This window comes from Gorilla gorilla, chromosome 14 (assembly GCF_029281585.2).
Source record: "Gorilla gorilla gorilla isolate KB3781 chromosome 14, NHGRI_mGorGor1-v2.1_pri, whole genome shotgun sequence".
Classification (NCBI taxonomy): Eukaryota; Metazoa; Chordata; class Mammalia; order Primates; family Hominidae; genus Gorilla; species Gorilla gorilla.
The window spans coordinates 43,924,088-43,938,340 of record NC_073238.2 but is presented as its reverse complement, the minus strand read 5'-3'; the positions used below and the strand labels follow the sequence as shown (position 1 = coordinate 43,938,340).

The 14,253-nt window shown below is 48.7% G+C and overlaps 1 protein-coding gene across 2 annotated transcripts in view; it reads left to right on the top strand.

Moving 5' to 3' along the window:
- Positions 1 to 2,952: 2,952 nt before the first annotated feature.
- SLC7A1 (solute carrier family 7 member 1) overlaps positions 2,953 to 14,253 on the top strand; it is an 88,153-nt gene continuing 76,852 nt past the window's right edge. The window contains exon 1 of one of the 2 annotated variants that reach the window (XM_031001307.3): positions 2,953 to 3,245. The gene's annotated coding sequence lies outside the window, so the exon portion shown is untranslated. Of the gene's footprint in view, positions 3,246 to 11,777; positions 11,918 to 14,253 lie in introns of those variants that run through there. The other variant, XM_031001308.3, reaches the window with a different exon arrangement.

Sequence of the window (14,253 nt, the reverse complement as noted above, 5' to 3'; positions counted from 1 at the left end):
ATGGTGCTAGAAAGAGACTTAGTATGTCAACCTTAACCTTAGATGTTGCTCTCTAGGGCCTAAATTGTAGCATCTCCCTTTCTTAATGGTTGCTGGAATCTTGGGCAGCTGCTCTTTGATTGTAATCAAGGCTGCCTGTCACTCACGGTTTCTCTGAACCTGTAATGTGAGTCTTGACCTGCCTAAAAACTGGCTTTGCTTAAAACATGTAGCCCTCTTTATCAGCATCCTCTAATTTTTTGCTGAGATCTTGTGCCTAACTATTTTTTCCCTGGTTCATACTGAATCCTTTTCGCTGAGAAGTCACTTGCTCATGGGGCTTGTCTTATTGTCTTTTTGAAGACAGGACCTTGCTGAGTGGGATTGCTAAACGGAGCACAGAGCTAAAAATCTCCTGGGTTAAATTTCACCATACTCCCATCAGGGCCTGGAGCACTTGCTCTCAGAATTTACAAACATTAACTCATGTTGGCGCTCTGTGTTGCCCAAGGAGAGCATCTCTACAATTTATGAAATTCTATTTTACTGCCAGAAGTCAGCAAAGAGAAAAAGAAAGAAAGACAGATAGGCAGAAAGAGAAAATTCCACAGTCATATTTCAAACACCAAGGGATAGAGTTTTTTCTTAAGAATATAAGATTTACAAGCTCCAAACAGGAGTGAAATAGTTTGCAGAAGCTCTCACAGCAAATGAACTGGTAGAGTTCAGATTCAAATCCTGATCTTGTGCCAAGGGCAAAGCAGGTGGTCTTTAATCCTACCAGGCTTCTCTCTGTGAGAAGGGGACATGCTTACTGTGGCCTCAGCAGGCAGAGTAGGCTGTGTGGGATCTGGGAGATCTCCTTCTGTGAGTGGAGGGCATCATTTCACCACTGTGCAATTGAACTAAGATACATTGTTTTATTTATTTTTTATTTATTTTTATTTTTATTATTATTTTTTTGAGACAGAGTCTCGCTCTGTCACCAGGCTGGGGTGCAGTGGTGCGATCTTGGCTCACTGCAACCTCCACCTCCTGGGTTCAAGTGATTCTCCTGCCTCAGCCTCCCGAGTAGTTGGGACTACAGGCGTGTGCCACCATGCCCAGATCATTTTTGTATTTTCAGTAGAGACGGGGTTTCACCATGTTGGCCAGGATGGTGTCAATCTGCTGACCTCGTGATCTGCCCGCCTTGCCCTCCCCAAATGCTGGGATTACAGGCGTGAGCCACCGTGACAGGCCAGATTTGTTGCTTTAAAACAAAGCATATATGGTGGCTTACTATGATGTCAAGCACTGTTCAAAGCACATTAGGAAGCTGGGCAGGATGGTGCTCGCCTACATTTCCAGCTACTGGGGAGGCTAAAGTGAGGGGATTGCTTGAGCCTAGGAGTTCAAGGCTGCAGTGAGCTATGATGTTGCCACTGCACTCCAACTTGGTGACAGAGTGAGACCCACTCTCTAAAACCAAGACAAAAACACATTTTACAACTGCTAAGCCATCTGCATGTGTTCATTAAAACTTTTTCTGGGGACTTTTTCTGGCTCATCCCTGTAGTCCCAGATGCTAGGGGAGGTTGAGGCAAAATGATCGCTAGACAGCTGGTATTTGAGGCCAGCCTATGCAACATATCAAAAACCCGTGTCTATATGTAGAAAAAATATTAACTAGGCGTGATGACACAAGCCTGTAGTTCCATCTGCTTGGGAGGCTGAGGCAGGAGGATCGCTTGAGCCTGGGAATTTGAAGTTCCAGTGAGCTATGATTGTACCACTGCATTCCGGCCTGGGTGACAGAGTGAGACCCCTGTCTCTAAAAAACAAACAAATGACAACAGCAACAACAACAGAACACTTTTTCTGAAGCTAGCACCATGCAGTTATGTACTTTATAAATTGCTAGTCTAATTCCAAGGGAATAGTTCAGCAGCTGATATTTGAGAAGGACCTGTAGAAAGGATTCAAAGACCACGGACACCGTCCACGGTTTTTCTGTTTTCCTACAAGATAGAAGAAGGATGGCATTATTAATTTATGCTCTGCTTACCTATCCCAAGTCCCAGATCACTGGATCTTTAAAGATTATGATTCTCGCTTGGCTTTTGGTACAAAAGGAGACAAGGAGGGAGCTTAAAAGGTGAGCACGGTGTGATTCAGGACTGAAGCTTCTGCCACTTCCTGGGGGGTAACTGCAAAAGTGAGCCGTTCTGACTAGCCGTTTGTGCATTTGCCACTGCCAAGGGGGCACAGGTAGATTCAAGCTTTGGGGTTCTTCTGACAACTGGCAAGGATAAGGTATTAGCAAGGGCAAAGGAATAGTAATAAAATAATCCAATAACAAAGACATGAAGATTTATAATAATTTTTAGGCCGGTGCAGTGTTTCAGGCCTGTAATCCTAGGGCGCTTTGGGAGGCCCAGGCGGGAGGATCGCTTGAGGCCAGGATTTCGAGGTTAAGGTGCACTGCGCTCCAGCCTGGGCAATAGAGTAACACCCTGTCTCTAAAATGAAAGGAAAACAGTTTAAACCTTTTAAGTGCATACCAAATCTTTTATTTTGGAGAAGGAAAACTGGTCTCGAGTTCCGTGTGAGCTCCCTGGGGCCCGCCGGGAGGGGGTTGGCACGGCCGGACCTGCAGCACTAGTTCTGGCCAGGGCGCTGTGGGATCTGCAGGGGACGACAGGATGCTGTGGCGCGGTGCGCTCAGATTGGCGGAGAAACGGCCACACGCCTACGGAGCTACTGCGAAGGCGAGCGGAGGCGCAGCCCGCCCGCCCGCCGCGGGAACCCCAGGTTGGGGCGCTGGGCGCGCGAAGACTCAGCCGCCCCGCCCACCAAGGGCGCGTCGGTCCCCGGCCGCAGCCTCTGGGCTGGCAGCCGCCGCCGCGCCGCGCTCCCATTGGTGCCCGGTGGTGACGCGGCCGAGCGGGCCGGGGCTGCCTGGTCCGGGGGCGGGCGCGGGGCGCGGGGCGCGGAGTGCGAGGGGCGGGGGCCGGGCGCACTGCTGATGAAACCTGGCGCCGGAACCCGCCAGCCCTCGGCGCCCATTCAGTCCGCGCAGGCAGGTGTGACCAGCGGGTCAACTACCTGGCAGGCGCGCAAGCGGCCGCGGGCTCCCGCTGACCGCAGCCTCCACCCCTCTCCCCGCGCGCCGCGCCCCCGCCCCGCCCCGCCCGGTCTCCCTGGCCGAGCGTCCGTTGGTCCTTGAGCGCGTCCGACAGTCTGTCTGTTCGCGATCCTGCCGGAGCCCCGCCGCCGCCGGCTTGGTGAGTGCCTGCCCCGCCAACGCAGGGGGCAGCTCCTTGGGCCCGGGTCATCACGGAGGGGGCCGCGGCAGGGCGGCGCGGGAGTGGCGAGGGCCCCCGCGCCGGGAACGCTGCCATCCTCTGGGAAGGGCCAGGACCAGGGCCGGGCGGGCCCCGGAGTGGGCGCGCGGGGCTGGTGCCCATGCGACTGTCGCCTCCACGGAGTCCATTTTGGCTCCCTGAAACCGCGGCGTGGTGCATGATGCAACACCGAGTCAGTAAGCGTGGGCGACCTGGCGATGCCCGCTCCGCGCGCCTGTCCGGGGACCCGCGCGCCGCTACGCACGGGGTGGTCGGGGTGCGTAGGCGGGCGGCGGGCACGGGGGCCAGCCTGGGAGGCATACGGAGCCCGCTGGCGGCGAGGAGACCTTCCCTTACATGGCGCGGTGCAGAGCACCCCGCCCCGCCACGAGGTCCGGGGATGTGTCATCAGCCGTGGGTGGGGACCCTGCCCGGCCGCCCGGAGGGTGGTCCCGCGGCAGGTGGCCGGCCCAGGACTCTGCTGCCATCCCCGCCCGGTGGTCGCCCTGACCTAGAGCGCCTGGCTCTCCGCTTGTCCCTAGAACCCGGGACGCGCCGCCTGCACCTCTCGTCTGGGTCCCCAAGATTGCTTCGAGGAAGTCTCCCCTAGGTGGGCTTCCTTGTGACCCAGTGTGGCCTGGAAAGGCCGGGTTCCTCAAGCCCTCCACATGGTTTGGAATGAGAGGAAGTTCTTCCGCCTTTAGCAAGACACCGTATTCTCAGGGTGTTCCTTTCTGCGTAGTAGAAAACTTCCCAGGCATGGGCAGGTCAGAGTCATTCTAAAACCTGCGCGTACACAGAGCGGCAGCTGCACTGTAGTACTACGACAGCCTGCTGGTTCAGCTCCTGACCCTTTCCAGGGGATGGGGGAACCAGACAGCAGTTGTGTTTGACTTGTGTGACTAGGATAGTCAGACATGTGCCTTCAGGAAAAAAAAATAAATAACCTACATTTCCCAATACTCACGTCATCACCGCCATGCCCTCATGTGTTGGGTTTTAGTCCAGACATAGTTACCAGATGGTTGCGATTTCAATCCCAGGTGTATCTCCCTAAAAAATGTGCCTTTTATCTTACTTACGTTCGACTAGTAGAATTGTGTATGTCGGCCTCTGGCCGAATGCCCTAATTGTATTTAATTCGAATTATAATTTATCTGGGATTTTTCCTAACATTTCTTGCCCTTTATGTTTGGTTCAGATAATAGGAAACCATGATACATTTATTCCTCTGGTATTTTTAGTTGGTCTCAGTGGAAATTACCATGATTTTTATATGAACACACCCTCCTGTTATTAAAACAAAAGGTCTTATTTAAGTCACACGAACAGAATAGAAACTTAGGGGAAAGGTCAACAATAGATTAAAATGGTTTTAAAAATAGGTTTAGCATATTACGATCATGTTTAATTATTCTAAAGGTAAAATTCAAAGGATGTCAAAGGAGTTTTGAGTAAAGAGGACAGGGCTTAGTAAGTAGATCAGAAATGTACTCCCTCGTCTGGGTCTGGATCCTAGAGCCACGTGCTCCTGTACATATGATTACTTGCTTTAGGTGAAAAAAAAAAAGAAAGGCTTGAAAGACAAGATTGTCGACTTCAGGGAGTTACAATTTTCTATTTGGTAGAAGAACTGATTCTTTGATGGAATTAAATACATGTTGATAGATTATTCTGGTCTGTAGTTTATTTTAACCAAAGTCCATACAAATAGGTAATTATGTTGGAGGGCTCAGAATTATGTCCAATTAAATTAATCCTTTCTCATTATCAACCATGTATTTGGAGGGATTGCTATTAATCCTAGGGACAAATTTGAAATGTGAATAAGTGCATCCTTGTTATGGAGAAAAATATTGTTTCCCTCTAACCTTGGAGATACTTGAGCCTCGGAGTTATCTCTTCCAGAGGCATCTTCAGAGATGCCTATCACTCCACCTGCCTCTTGGTCCTCACTCCAAGCAAGACCTTCCGATAGGATGTGGTGTTTTTCTGTATAGTTGGCCCCTGCAGACCTGGATAGATTTTAAAGGCAGATCCAATAGGATTGGCCGGTGGATTCATGGAAGGACGAGAAAGGTCAAATATGACTCCAAGCACATCGGAGTTGCTGTTATTAATGAGATGGGAAGGCTGAGCAAAGAACGTGTTGGATGGAAGAGGGACTTTTTGAAAGTCACAACTGACCTTTTTAGAACTCTCATCCCCAGGGTCAGGGCTGGAAGACGTATCTTCTTGGGGCCCCTCTCAGGTGCCTGCCTGTGTGTTGCAGCCACCCGTCCAGGCTGCTGGCCTCCTTCCCCTTCACCTAGCTTTACTGGCTCCTCTCGCCAAATCTGGGGGGTCTCTTCAGCCTCTGTCTCCTTGCTGCCCATGGCCTCCCTTTGCTCCCCTGCCGCCTTCTAGTGGGCCGCCTGGCGGTGGACTTGTCCTGTGGGATGGGGACCCTCCATACATGGGGTTCAAAGGTCCTGGGGTATTCCTGGATCTTCAGGACATCTGCCTACCCTCAGGTTTCCCAGGCCTTGGGTGGGGAGGCATCAGATCCCTGGCCAACCTGCTATCCACCCCAGCGTTTAGACCTCTCTTCCAGTGAGGGAACAGAGTAGTAGCTTCATTTGTGGCAGATTATCCGCCTTGTGATAAACTTTAGTGGCCTCCCTTTCTGTTTTGCCATAATCTGCCTCCTCCCCCACTCCCATACCCATCTACAAAGCAGCCTTGAAAATAACCACCCCTGTGGTTCACTGTGGGTCATGATCTGTCAATCCAGGCTTAGTACATTTGCCAAATGGAATTACCAGAAGGATGGGCATCAAACTGGGAAAATGATTCGGTGGCTTGCTAGCCGTGTTCCTTTTTCTCCCAAGGCATTCGTTCAGATGTGCAGCGTTGGCAGACCCAGGGGATGCCGTTTACCTGGCCCACTGGTCGGGATTTGGTCATCCCAGGAACATGGGCTTCAGAAAAGACGTTTCTGGGCTTTGGACCGGATTCTGGCTGGTCTGTGGTTTGCCCCTCCTGCCACACCCAGTGGCTTTCATTGGGCTTTTTTCCTCTAGTTATTGTCAGGAACAGTGGGGAATGGCAGGTATTGCATTTGGTGAACACACTGGATAACTGGAATCAGAGCCGTGTGACTGAGGGAAGAGGCCTTCACAGCTTCAATGCAGAATGGGATGATTATCTGCCCTGAAACGAAGGATGCTGTTTTGAGGGGAGTTGGGACCAATACTGGGAACAGCACCGCTCCTGGCTTCTCTGGCTTTGCTTCTCTCTGAAGTAATTTAGACTTCGTGAACCTTACATACTGGCTCCATCTGTATATTGGGAGAGCCTGTCCCTCTCAGCCTCACAGTAGTGAAGTTAGGAAGCATGGAGTCCACAGTGTTCTTTGAAAGAATCAAGGCACCAAGTCCATGCATTTACATTTCTCTCTTGAGATCAGTCCTTTTGTTAGCAGCCTGCAATTCTGACCATGGCAACCAAAAATTTCTGACCGTGGCAACCAAAAATCAAGTGCAAGGAAACCTGGGGGTTTATTTGAAGGTGGGAGAGGATGTCCCTTCTTCTGGTAGGACTATGTCTGGCTACATTGTCTTTCCATTTTTTTCTGATTGTCCCCTTGCCCCCCTCCCTTTTCTGGGGGCACAGAGGGCATGGCAATTTTGTTTCCTAGCTTTCCATATTCCTACTGCAGTGCTTTCTTCAGAATACTTGTTCAGATCGGATTCTTGGCTGTGAGGACAACCAGCTGCTTTCCTGTTTCTTTAAAAGTGGATCCCACACTCCCGTGTCCTGCACAGTGAGTTCTGCGTTGTAGAAACCATCTAGCAGTGGTGACTCAGGGAGTGGCCTCTGCTCGGTATGGGGCCTCTGCAACATGAGGTTATGGGGCCTCTACGCTGTGGGGTCAAAGGAGACATCATGATCCCTACTGGCAGAAAGAGCAGAGCCCCAGAGTGGGTTCCACTTACGGGGTAAGTGTCTTTTCTGAGATATTCCTCGGAACCACATTTAAATTCTTTTTCATATTGTTTGCATAATAATTGGCTTCTAGTGCCTACCTTATAGGACTGAGAGGATTTAAATGAGATAATCCATGTTACGGATTTAACACAGCCTCTGGCACAAGTTTAAATGTTGCATGTAAGTGTTAACTATTATACTGGAAAGAAGGCTCAGTTCCTTGATTTAGGTGTGGGAGAAAAATATATATATATTTTGAGATAGGGTCACACTCTGTCACCCAGGCTGGAGTGCAGTGGTGCAGTCACAGCTTGTATTAGCCTCCACCTCCTGGGATCAAGCGATCCTCCCACCTCAGCCTCTGAGGTACCTGGAACCACAGGTGTGTACCACCACACCCGGCTAATTTTTATTTTTTATTTTTTGGTAGAGAAGGGATCTCATTATGTTGCCCAGGCTGGTCTCAAACTCCTGGCCTCAAGTGATCCGCCTGCCTCACCTCCCTAAAGTGCTAGGTTTATGGTCGTGAGCCACTTAGCCTAGCCCTGAGAAAAATAATTTTTACAACAACTTAATTTCGCTGTCTCATTTTACCAAGGCATTAAAATGTTGTGCTCTTTCCTTGGGTGTGTGTCTAAATTAGAAGGGGCAGACATAGTCCCAGGGTGCTGGAGGAGGGATGCGGGCCTCTGAGGCATCTGCTGACAGGTTCACCATCCCATCTGGTCCCAGGTCTGAGGGAAGGAACAATAGTCTCTGGGCTGTTTTGGCTCTGACTGCCTGGATGGACTTGAAGCCATCTCTCTTTGGAATCCTGATGTCTCCCTGAGCATGGGGTGCAGGTTTGCTTAGGACTCAGACCCACGCACCTTGGGCTCAGTGACTTCTAGGACCCCTGGGAAACAGAGTTCTCAGCCCCTTTCTTAGTGTTTGCTGTGTGTGGGTACGTGTATGTTTATGTGTATGTGTATGTGTATGTGTATATGTATATGTATGTGTGTATGTTTGGTGGGGGGCAGGATGGGAGTGACTGCCCTGGCTATAGTCATCCCAAACATGTTGTTCAAATTACTCTGAAGCCTTTGGGTTTTAGAAAAAGCAAAGCTGAAAAGCTGAAACTCTGGGCCGTGTTTCCCACCTCACTCATCCCGTGCTTGGGTCTGTAGGATAGGATGTCTCCATACGGCACAGGGGTGGTGGGCGACACCCACCTGGGGGCAGCAGTGAGAAGGCAGGGGCTCATCCTCCCCACAAAGTGGTCGGAGTTGATCTGTTATGGACGTGTTTGAAGTGTTCTTCTCTGCATCTTGTCTTCTTACTGAGTTCCATTAGCCAAAGTCTGTTAGGCCAAGTAGGAAGGAAGGGAGGGGCCCTGGGGCTAGGTAAGATCAATCATTGCAAGCACTTATTTAGTGCTCACCATGTACTCTGCGCTTTATCTTTGTTTCATTTGAATCTTCCTAACCACCCAGTGGGGTCGGCCCTTCTGGTTTGACTGATGGGGAGAGGGGAAGGCAGGTGGCCCACGGGCACACAGGTAGGCAGTCAGTGGCAGAGTGAAGATTGGTACCCAGATGTCTGCCTGTACCTGGACTCCAGCCTGTCTCGGGATAGGCCTGGCCTGGCCTGCCCTGTGTACACTGAGTGGGAGGCAGACAGATCTGAAGCCCATCTGCCTGTGTCCCTCTGTTTCTGGCTGAGTCCAGGTGGTGCTGGCACCGGTCACCCGCCCCAACGCTGGAGGGCACCCTGCCTCCCCTCTCTTTGCCCTGATTTCCCTCTGCTGTCTCTGAACATGGGTCCTCCCCCTCCCAAGTCCAGGCACCTGGCACAGCTGGAGCCCTGGGGTCCTTGGGGCAGCTGCGCTGGGACGTGGCCAGTGTCAGGAGCCGGTGTATGTGACAGAGGCTGGGCTGCATTCTTTCTGGGTCAGTAGTTTGGCATTTACATCACCAGCCTTTGGCTGGATGCAGTGCCTCTGCCCAGACCACAACGGAGCCTTGTTTGATTTATCACCATCCAGCCATGCCCACACTCCACCTCCATCTCCACCTGGGGAGACCCCTTTGCAGGGGGTCTTGTGGAAATCAGAGACTGTTCGTAGGGGAAAGTCAGCTTCCTTTTCTGTATTCCATCCTTCTTAAGGCCAGTGGCCGCTGTCATCCTGCCCTTGGCTTGGCTTTGCTGATTTCTACAATATCTTGCGGAGGTGCCCCCTTTCCTTAGAGGATGCATCTTTAACACTCTCAGAGAGGCTGGGGCAGGAGCTGTCCACACCAGGGCCTGCAGCAAGGGCCCGTCTTCCCCAAAGTGACTTGGGAGTGTCTTCCTGGCCCGCAGCTTTTCCACAGTGTCAGGGACGCCTCCTGCCCTCCCTTGGGATGAGGCCTGGTCTAGGAGCTGGGGGCGTTAGGGTGCAGTTTCTGGGACCCAGTGAAGGCCCCTGGGAAAGACTGGCAGTTAGAGTTAGGAGAACTCCTCCCTCATCCCTTTTGCCCTTCTCCTTTTCCCCTTTTCTTTTTCAGCAGTTTTTGGATAACATTTCAAACTTAAAGAAAAGTTGCAGAGGCCAGGCATGGTGGCTCACGCCTGTAATCCCAGCACTTTGGGAGGCTGAGGCAAGCAGATCACTTGAGGCCAGGAGTTTGAGACCAGCCCTGGCCAACATGGTGAAACTCATGTCTACGAAAAATACAAAAGTTAGCCTGGTGTTGGTGGCGCATGCCTATAGTCGCAGCTACTCGGGAGGCTGAGACACAGGAATCACTTGAACCCGGGGGGCGGAGGTTGCAGGGAGCCGAGATCACACCACTGCACTCCAGCCTGGGTAACAGAGTGAGATACTGTCTCAAAAAAAAAAAAAAAGAAAGAAAAGAAAATTTGCAGGAGTGCAAGGAACTCCTGGGTACCCTCTCTCAGATGCACAGGTGGGTTATGTTTTGCCTCGTTCTATTCTCTCTCCACCCCACACAAACTCACATGCACACAGACACATACATTTTTTTCTGAACCATTTGAGAGTCAGCTGAAGACGTCATGCCATTTTATTTGCCCTCTATACTTCAGTGTATATTTCCTAAGAACAAGGATCTTCTCTCACATAACCACGGTACAATAGCAAAGTCAGGAAATTTAACATTAATACAACCCTGCAATCTAGGCCACAGTCCATATTTGATTGCAGTCGTCCACATAATGTCCTTTATAGCTAAGTATTTTGGGGGAAGGAGTTTTGCAGTGTGGGGGTTCTTTCAAAAGAGCTGTGATTTTCTACCTCATAAGCCTTTTTAAGAAAAAGTGTTTCTAAAAGTTAGAATGTTTGTTGTGGAAAATTTGGAAACTACAGAAAATTAAAAGAAGGAGAAAATAAAACCTATTCATAATTCCAGCTCAGAGGCTGAGTGATCGACCAGAAAGGTGGTGGGAAGACTTTCTCAGCTCCTTCAGCTCTGGTGACCTGGCCACATAGACTCGTGATCCCTCCACCACCCACACACTAGTCAGGAGCCCCGCAGCCGAGTCCTGGGGCTGTGGGAGGAGCCGACCCCTGTCTGGAGCTGACGGTCTTTCATGCTCCTGCCCACCCCTTGGGCAGGTGCCCACCGAGCAGGCGGATTTAACCAGCCTTGGTGGTGCCTTTGTGGTGCATATCCTCCAGGTGGGGAAGGGTGGAGATCGTTAATAAATATCCAGAACTTGTTTGAGACTTGAAAAGAAATGTTGCAGGCCCACTCTTGTCTGGTCTATACCCCTTGCTTCCTGGACTTGGCAGAGGTTAAGGATGGGGCCTGGAGCGTGATTGAGGGAAACAGCACTGGCCCCATATCAGTGAGCTCTTGGGTGCTTCATGTGGTTGTTAGACTTGCCTTTTAATGAGCTTCTTGGCCCCTACCACTGGGCTACGGAAGAAATAAAATGTGAAATTTTACCATGTGAAGTTTGCTGTTTGCCAATGACTGTGCTTCTCAAAAGTTCCTAGGGAAAGGTTTTAAAACTGGTGCAGGTAGTGAAGTTTGGATCTCGCTTCCCTGCTTTGTCCGCTTAGGTGGTCCCTTCGCCATAACAGCTGTAACTGAGAGTGGCTCTCCCCTTTCCTGGCCCAGAACGGGTCTTTGCTAAGCGAGTCTGGTTTCTGGAAGGATTTTGTTCTTAGAAGCTACTACGTCATTGTCCTCAGCTCTCCATCATTTGTACCTCAGTTTCCCTGAGCTGTAAGTCTATGTTATGTGTGAAAATGGGCCTCTGAAGGTCATGATCAAAAGCCTTGAGTATTTTTCCATGTGTTTGTTTTTTCTACTCCGGCCCCAGACCCTCTCCTTGAAGGAGCTGGCCTTGAGAGTGACTTCGGTGGGCAGCCGCCCAGACTCCACACACCCTGCTGAGTCCACGTAACGCCCAACCTGGACGGGCCAGAGCTGAAGGGCTACTCTTCAAAGAAACCCTTTGAAGTGCAAACATTTCCTTTCCTGAAAAGAAGGGAAATTGAAATGAAAACGTATTGTTCTGTGCAGACAATGTTCTCTTCGATCAAAGAGGGAGTGGGGCTTATAAAGGGAGATGCACAAATTAGAGCTTGATGTGGCCAGTGGTGTGGATGTGAATATTCATCCCTGTGGAGGAAAATAGTGGGGTCTCTGAGATTCGTAAGATTGTATTTTCCTTTTTTTTCTTCTTTTTCCTTAAGGCTCTGAATCTAGGTCTAACGTTCTATTTAATGATGTCTCTCCTTTGTGTTCTTATCTTGTGGTAAGCATTTGGGAGCATCTTTCAGTAAATCATGATACCATTTCCATGTTAGAATACTATGTAGCCAGTAAGAATGGCGTTTTCAAAGAACATTTGATTTTGTGGGAGAAACTTTAATGTTAAAAGTGAAACCATCTGGGTGCAATTTTCCATGTTTGGTGTTATCTTAATGAGATATATGTATTTGCACAGAAAGAAAAGACTGGAAAAATTGGACTTTGTTTTTCTCACTGCAGTGTTTGTGGCACCTAAAATAGTGCTCAAGAAATATTTATTGAATGATTATTCTTATAATTAGTAAAACTGTATGTAAAGGAGGAATGTCTTTGAGCTAATGTTTTGGCAGGTGGATGGGACAATATATTATTTTAAGTTTCTGTTATAATTTTGCCCTGGCAGCTCAGTTCTGGTAGATTTTGTTCTTTGGCACACATATGTACCCCATTTTGCACTTTGGTACAAATTATACTGTAAATGGATGACTTTGACATTTATATTTTTGGAAGAATCCCGTTCTACTGAAATCAGAGTATCAGATGTTGTCTTTTTCCTAATGTTCCCAGATGGGGTAGAATTACAGCTTCTTCTTACTTACTCTGTAACTAAGGAACCTTTGGGCCAGTTTGTCCTGTCCTGTGGTTGAGAATTTTTGCCTGATTTGCCCAGGGTTTCTCATCCTTGAGCATCCAAGGCTACCAAGATACACTGTTCATATGTCGTCCTGGTTTCTAATGGATAGTTATCTAAAAATGCAGCTTCCCATTCTTACCTGCACTGTAGGTTAGCTTGGAAGATGTCCATCCCTGGTCTCAGTGGTCTTGTTCAGGGAGGGTGACTATCACAGCTGTCCTTTCCTCTCTGGTGAGATTGTTTCATTCCTCCTTCAGGCACTTGGGATTCAGAGCCCTGTTGGCTGCCTCTTGTGTACTGTCAGCTTAGCACAGGATTCTGGAAGCCCGGTGCTGGGAAAGCCTTTCTCTGGGCTGTTTGGGATGGGACTACTGGTTACTCGCACACACTGGTACTCACTGGGTGTTCCCGAGGATGGCGGCTTTTAAACTTCTTTGACCGCAGCCTACAATAAGAACTAAATTTACATTGTAATCAAGTACACACACAGAGGCACACATATTCATATATAGATAAAATGAAAATTTTTATGAAATAGTACTCATTTTTACTATCTGTGATACACTGAGATAATTTTTATTCTTTTCTATTTCATTACAAGAAAAATTCCTCGTGGCAACTTGGAGTTTGCAAAACACACTAGGTTTAGACATATGAGCCACACCTCACCTGCAACTCCACCACATTGTCCTGAATTTCATGTTCACTGCTGGCACTAGGGGATGGGAGTCAATTCTCCATCCAGACCAGTTAGGGCAAAGAAAGTTGAAGAGTCGAGGTTTCTTTTTGTGGTGATTTGGGAGTTTCTGACTGAAGGGGACATTATTCTCTGTGATGATGCCCAAGAAAGTGAGTAGGTTTTCAGGGCAGACCTGTGTGAATTCCCCAGTGTGGTTTGCTTTTGCATACTGGGGTATCTGTCCTTCGTTAACCTGACACAGTGGTGTCCCAAAGGTGGCCTGGGTCAGGCTGTATGTGAGTTTTTAGAAATGGGCCATACATTTGTTAATTTCAGTGCTCTGATTTTCTTTGAGTTTATTTTATTCAGCGTGATGCGACGAAGAACCTATCTGAAAGAGTTAAGGATTTTGGGGAAGAAGAGTGAGAAAAGATACTCATAGAAATGTTATTTTTTGACTAAGTCTGATGGGTTAATATCGAACGGTATTGAAACTATATTAACAATAGCAGCCATACCATTAAATAGTTCTTCTTGAAAAGAAGAACTTTGCTTAAGAAATGCTTGAATGTTTTTTCTTTTTTTTCTTAGAAAATAAATGTCTTTAAGTCTGTGTATATAATTCACAAAACAATTGTAAATCAAGGGAATTGACTCTGCCTAACAAAGGTACAATGACATAACAGAACTAGAACAAGATAAATGGCCTCATTTATTGAAACAATGTGCAAATGTCTGTCCTTGTTCTTGGGAAGTTTCTTTTATTTACTATGCTTCTCCATAAAAATAAATTTGTTGTGAGAACTCAGAGTGCTTACTTTACAGTACTCCTAAAAATTCATATAGAAGTTACAAATATTGGCCAGGTGCGGTGGCTCATACCTATAATCCCAGCACTTTGGGAGGCCAAGGCAGGCAGATCAC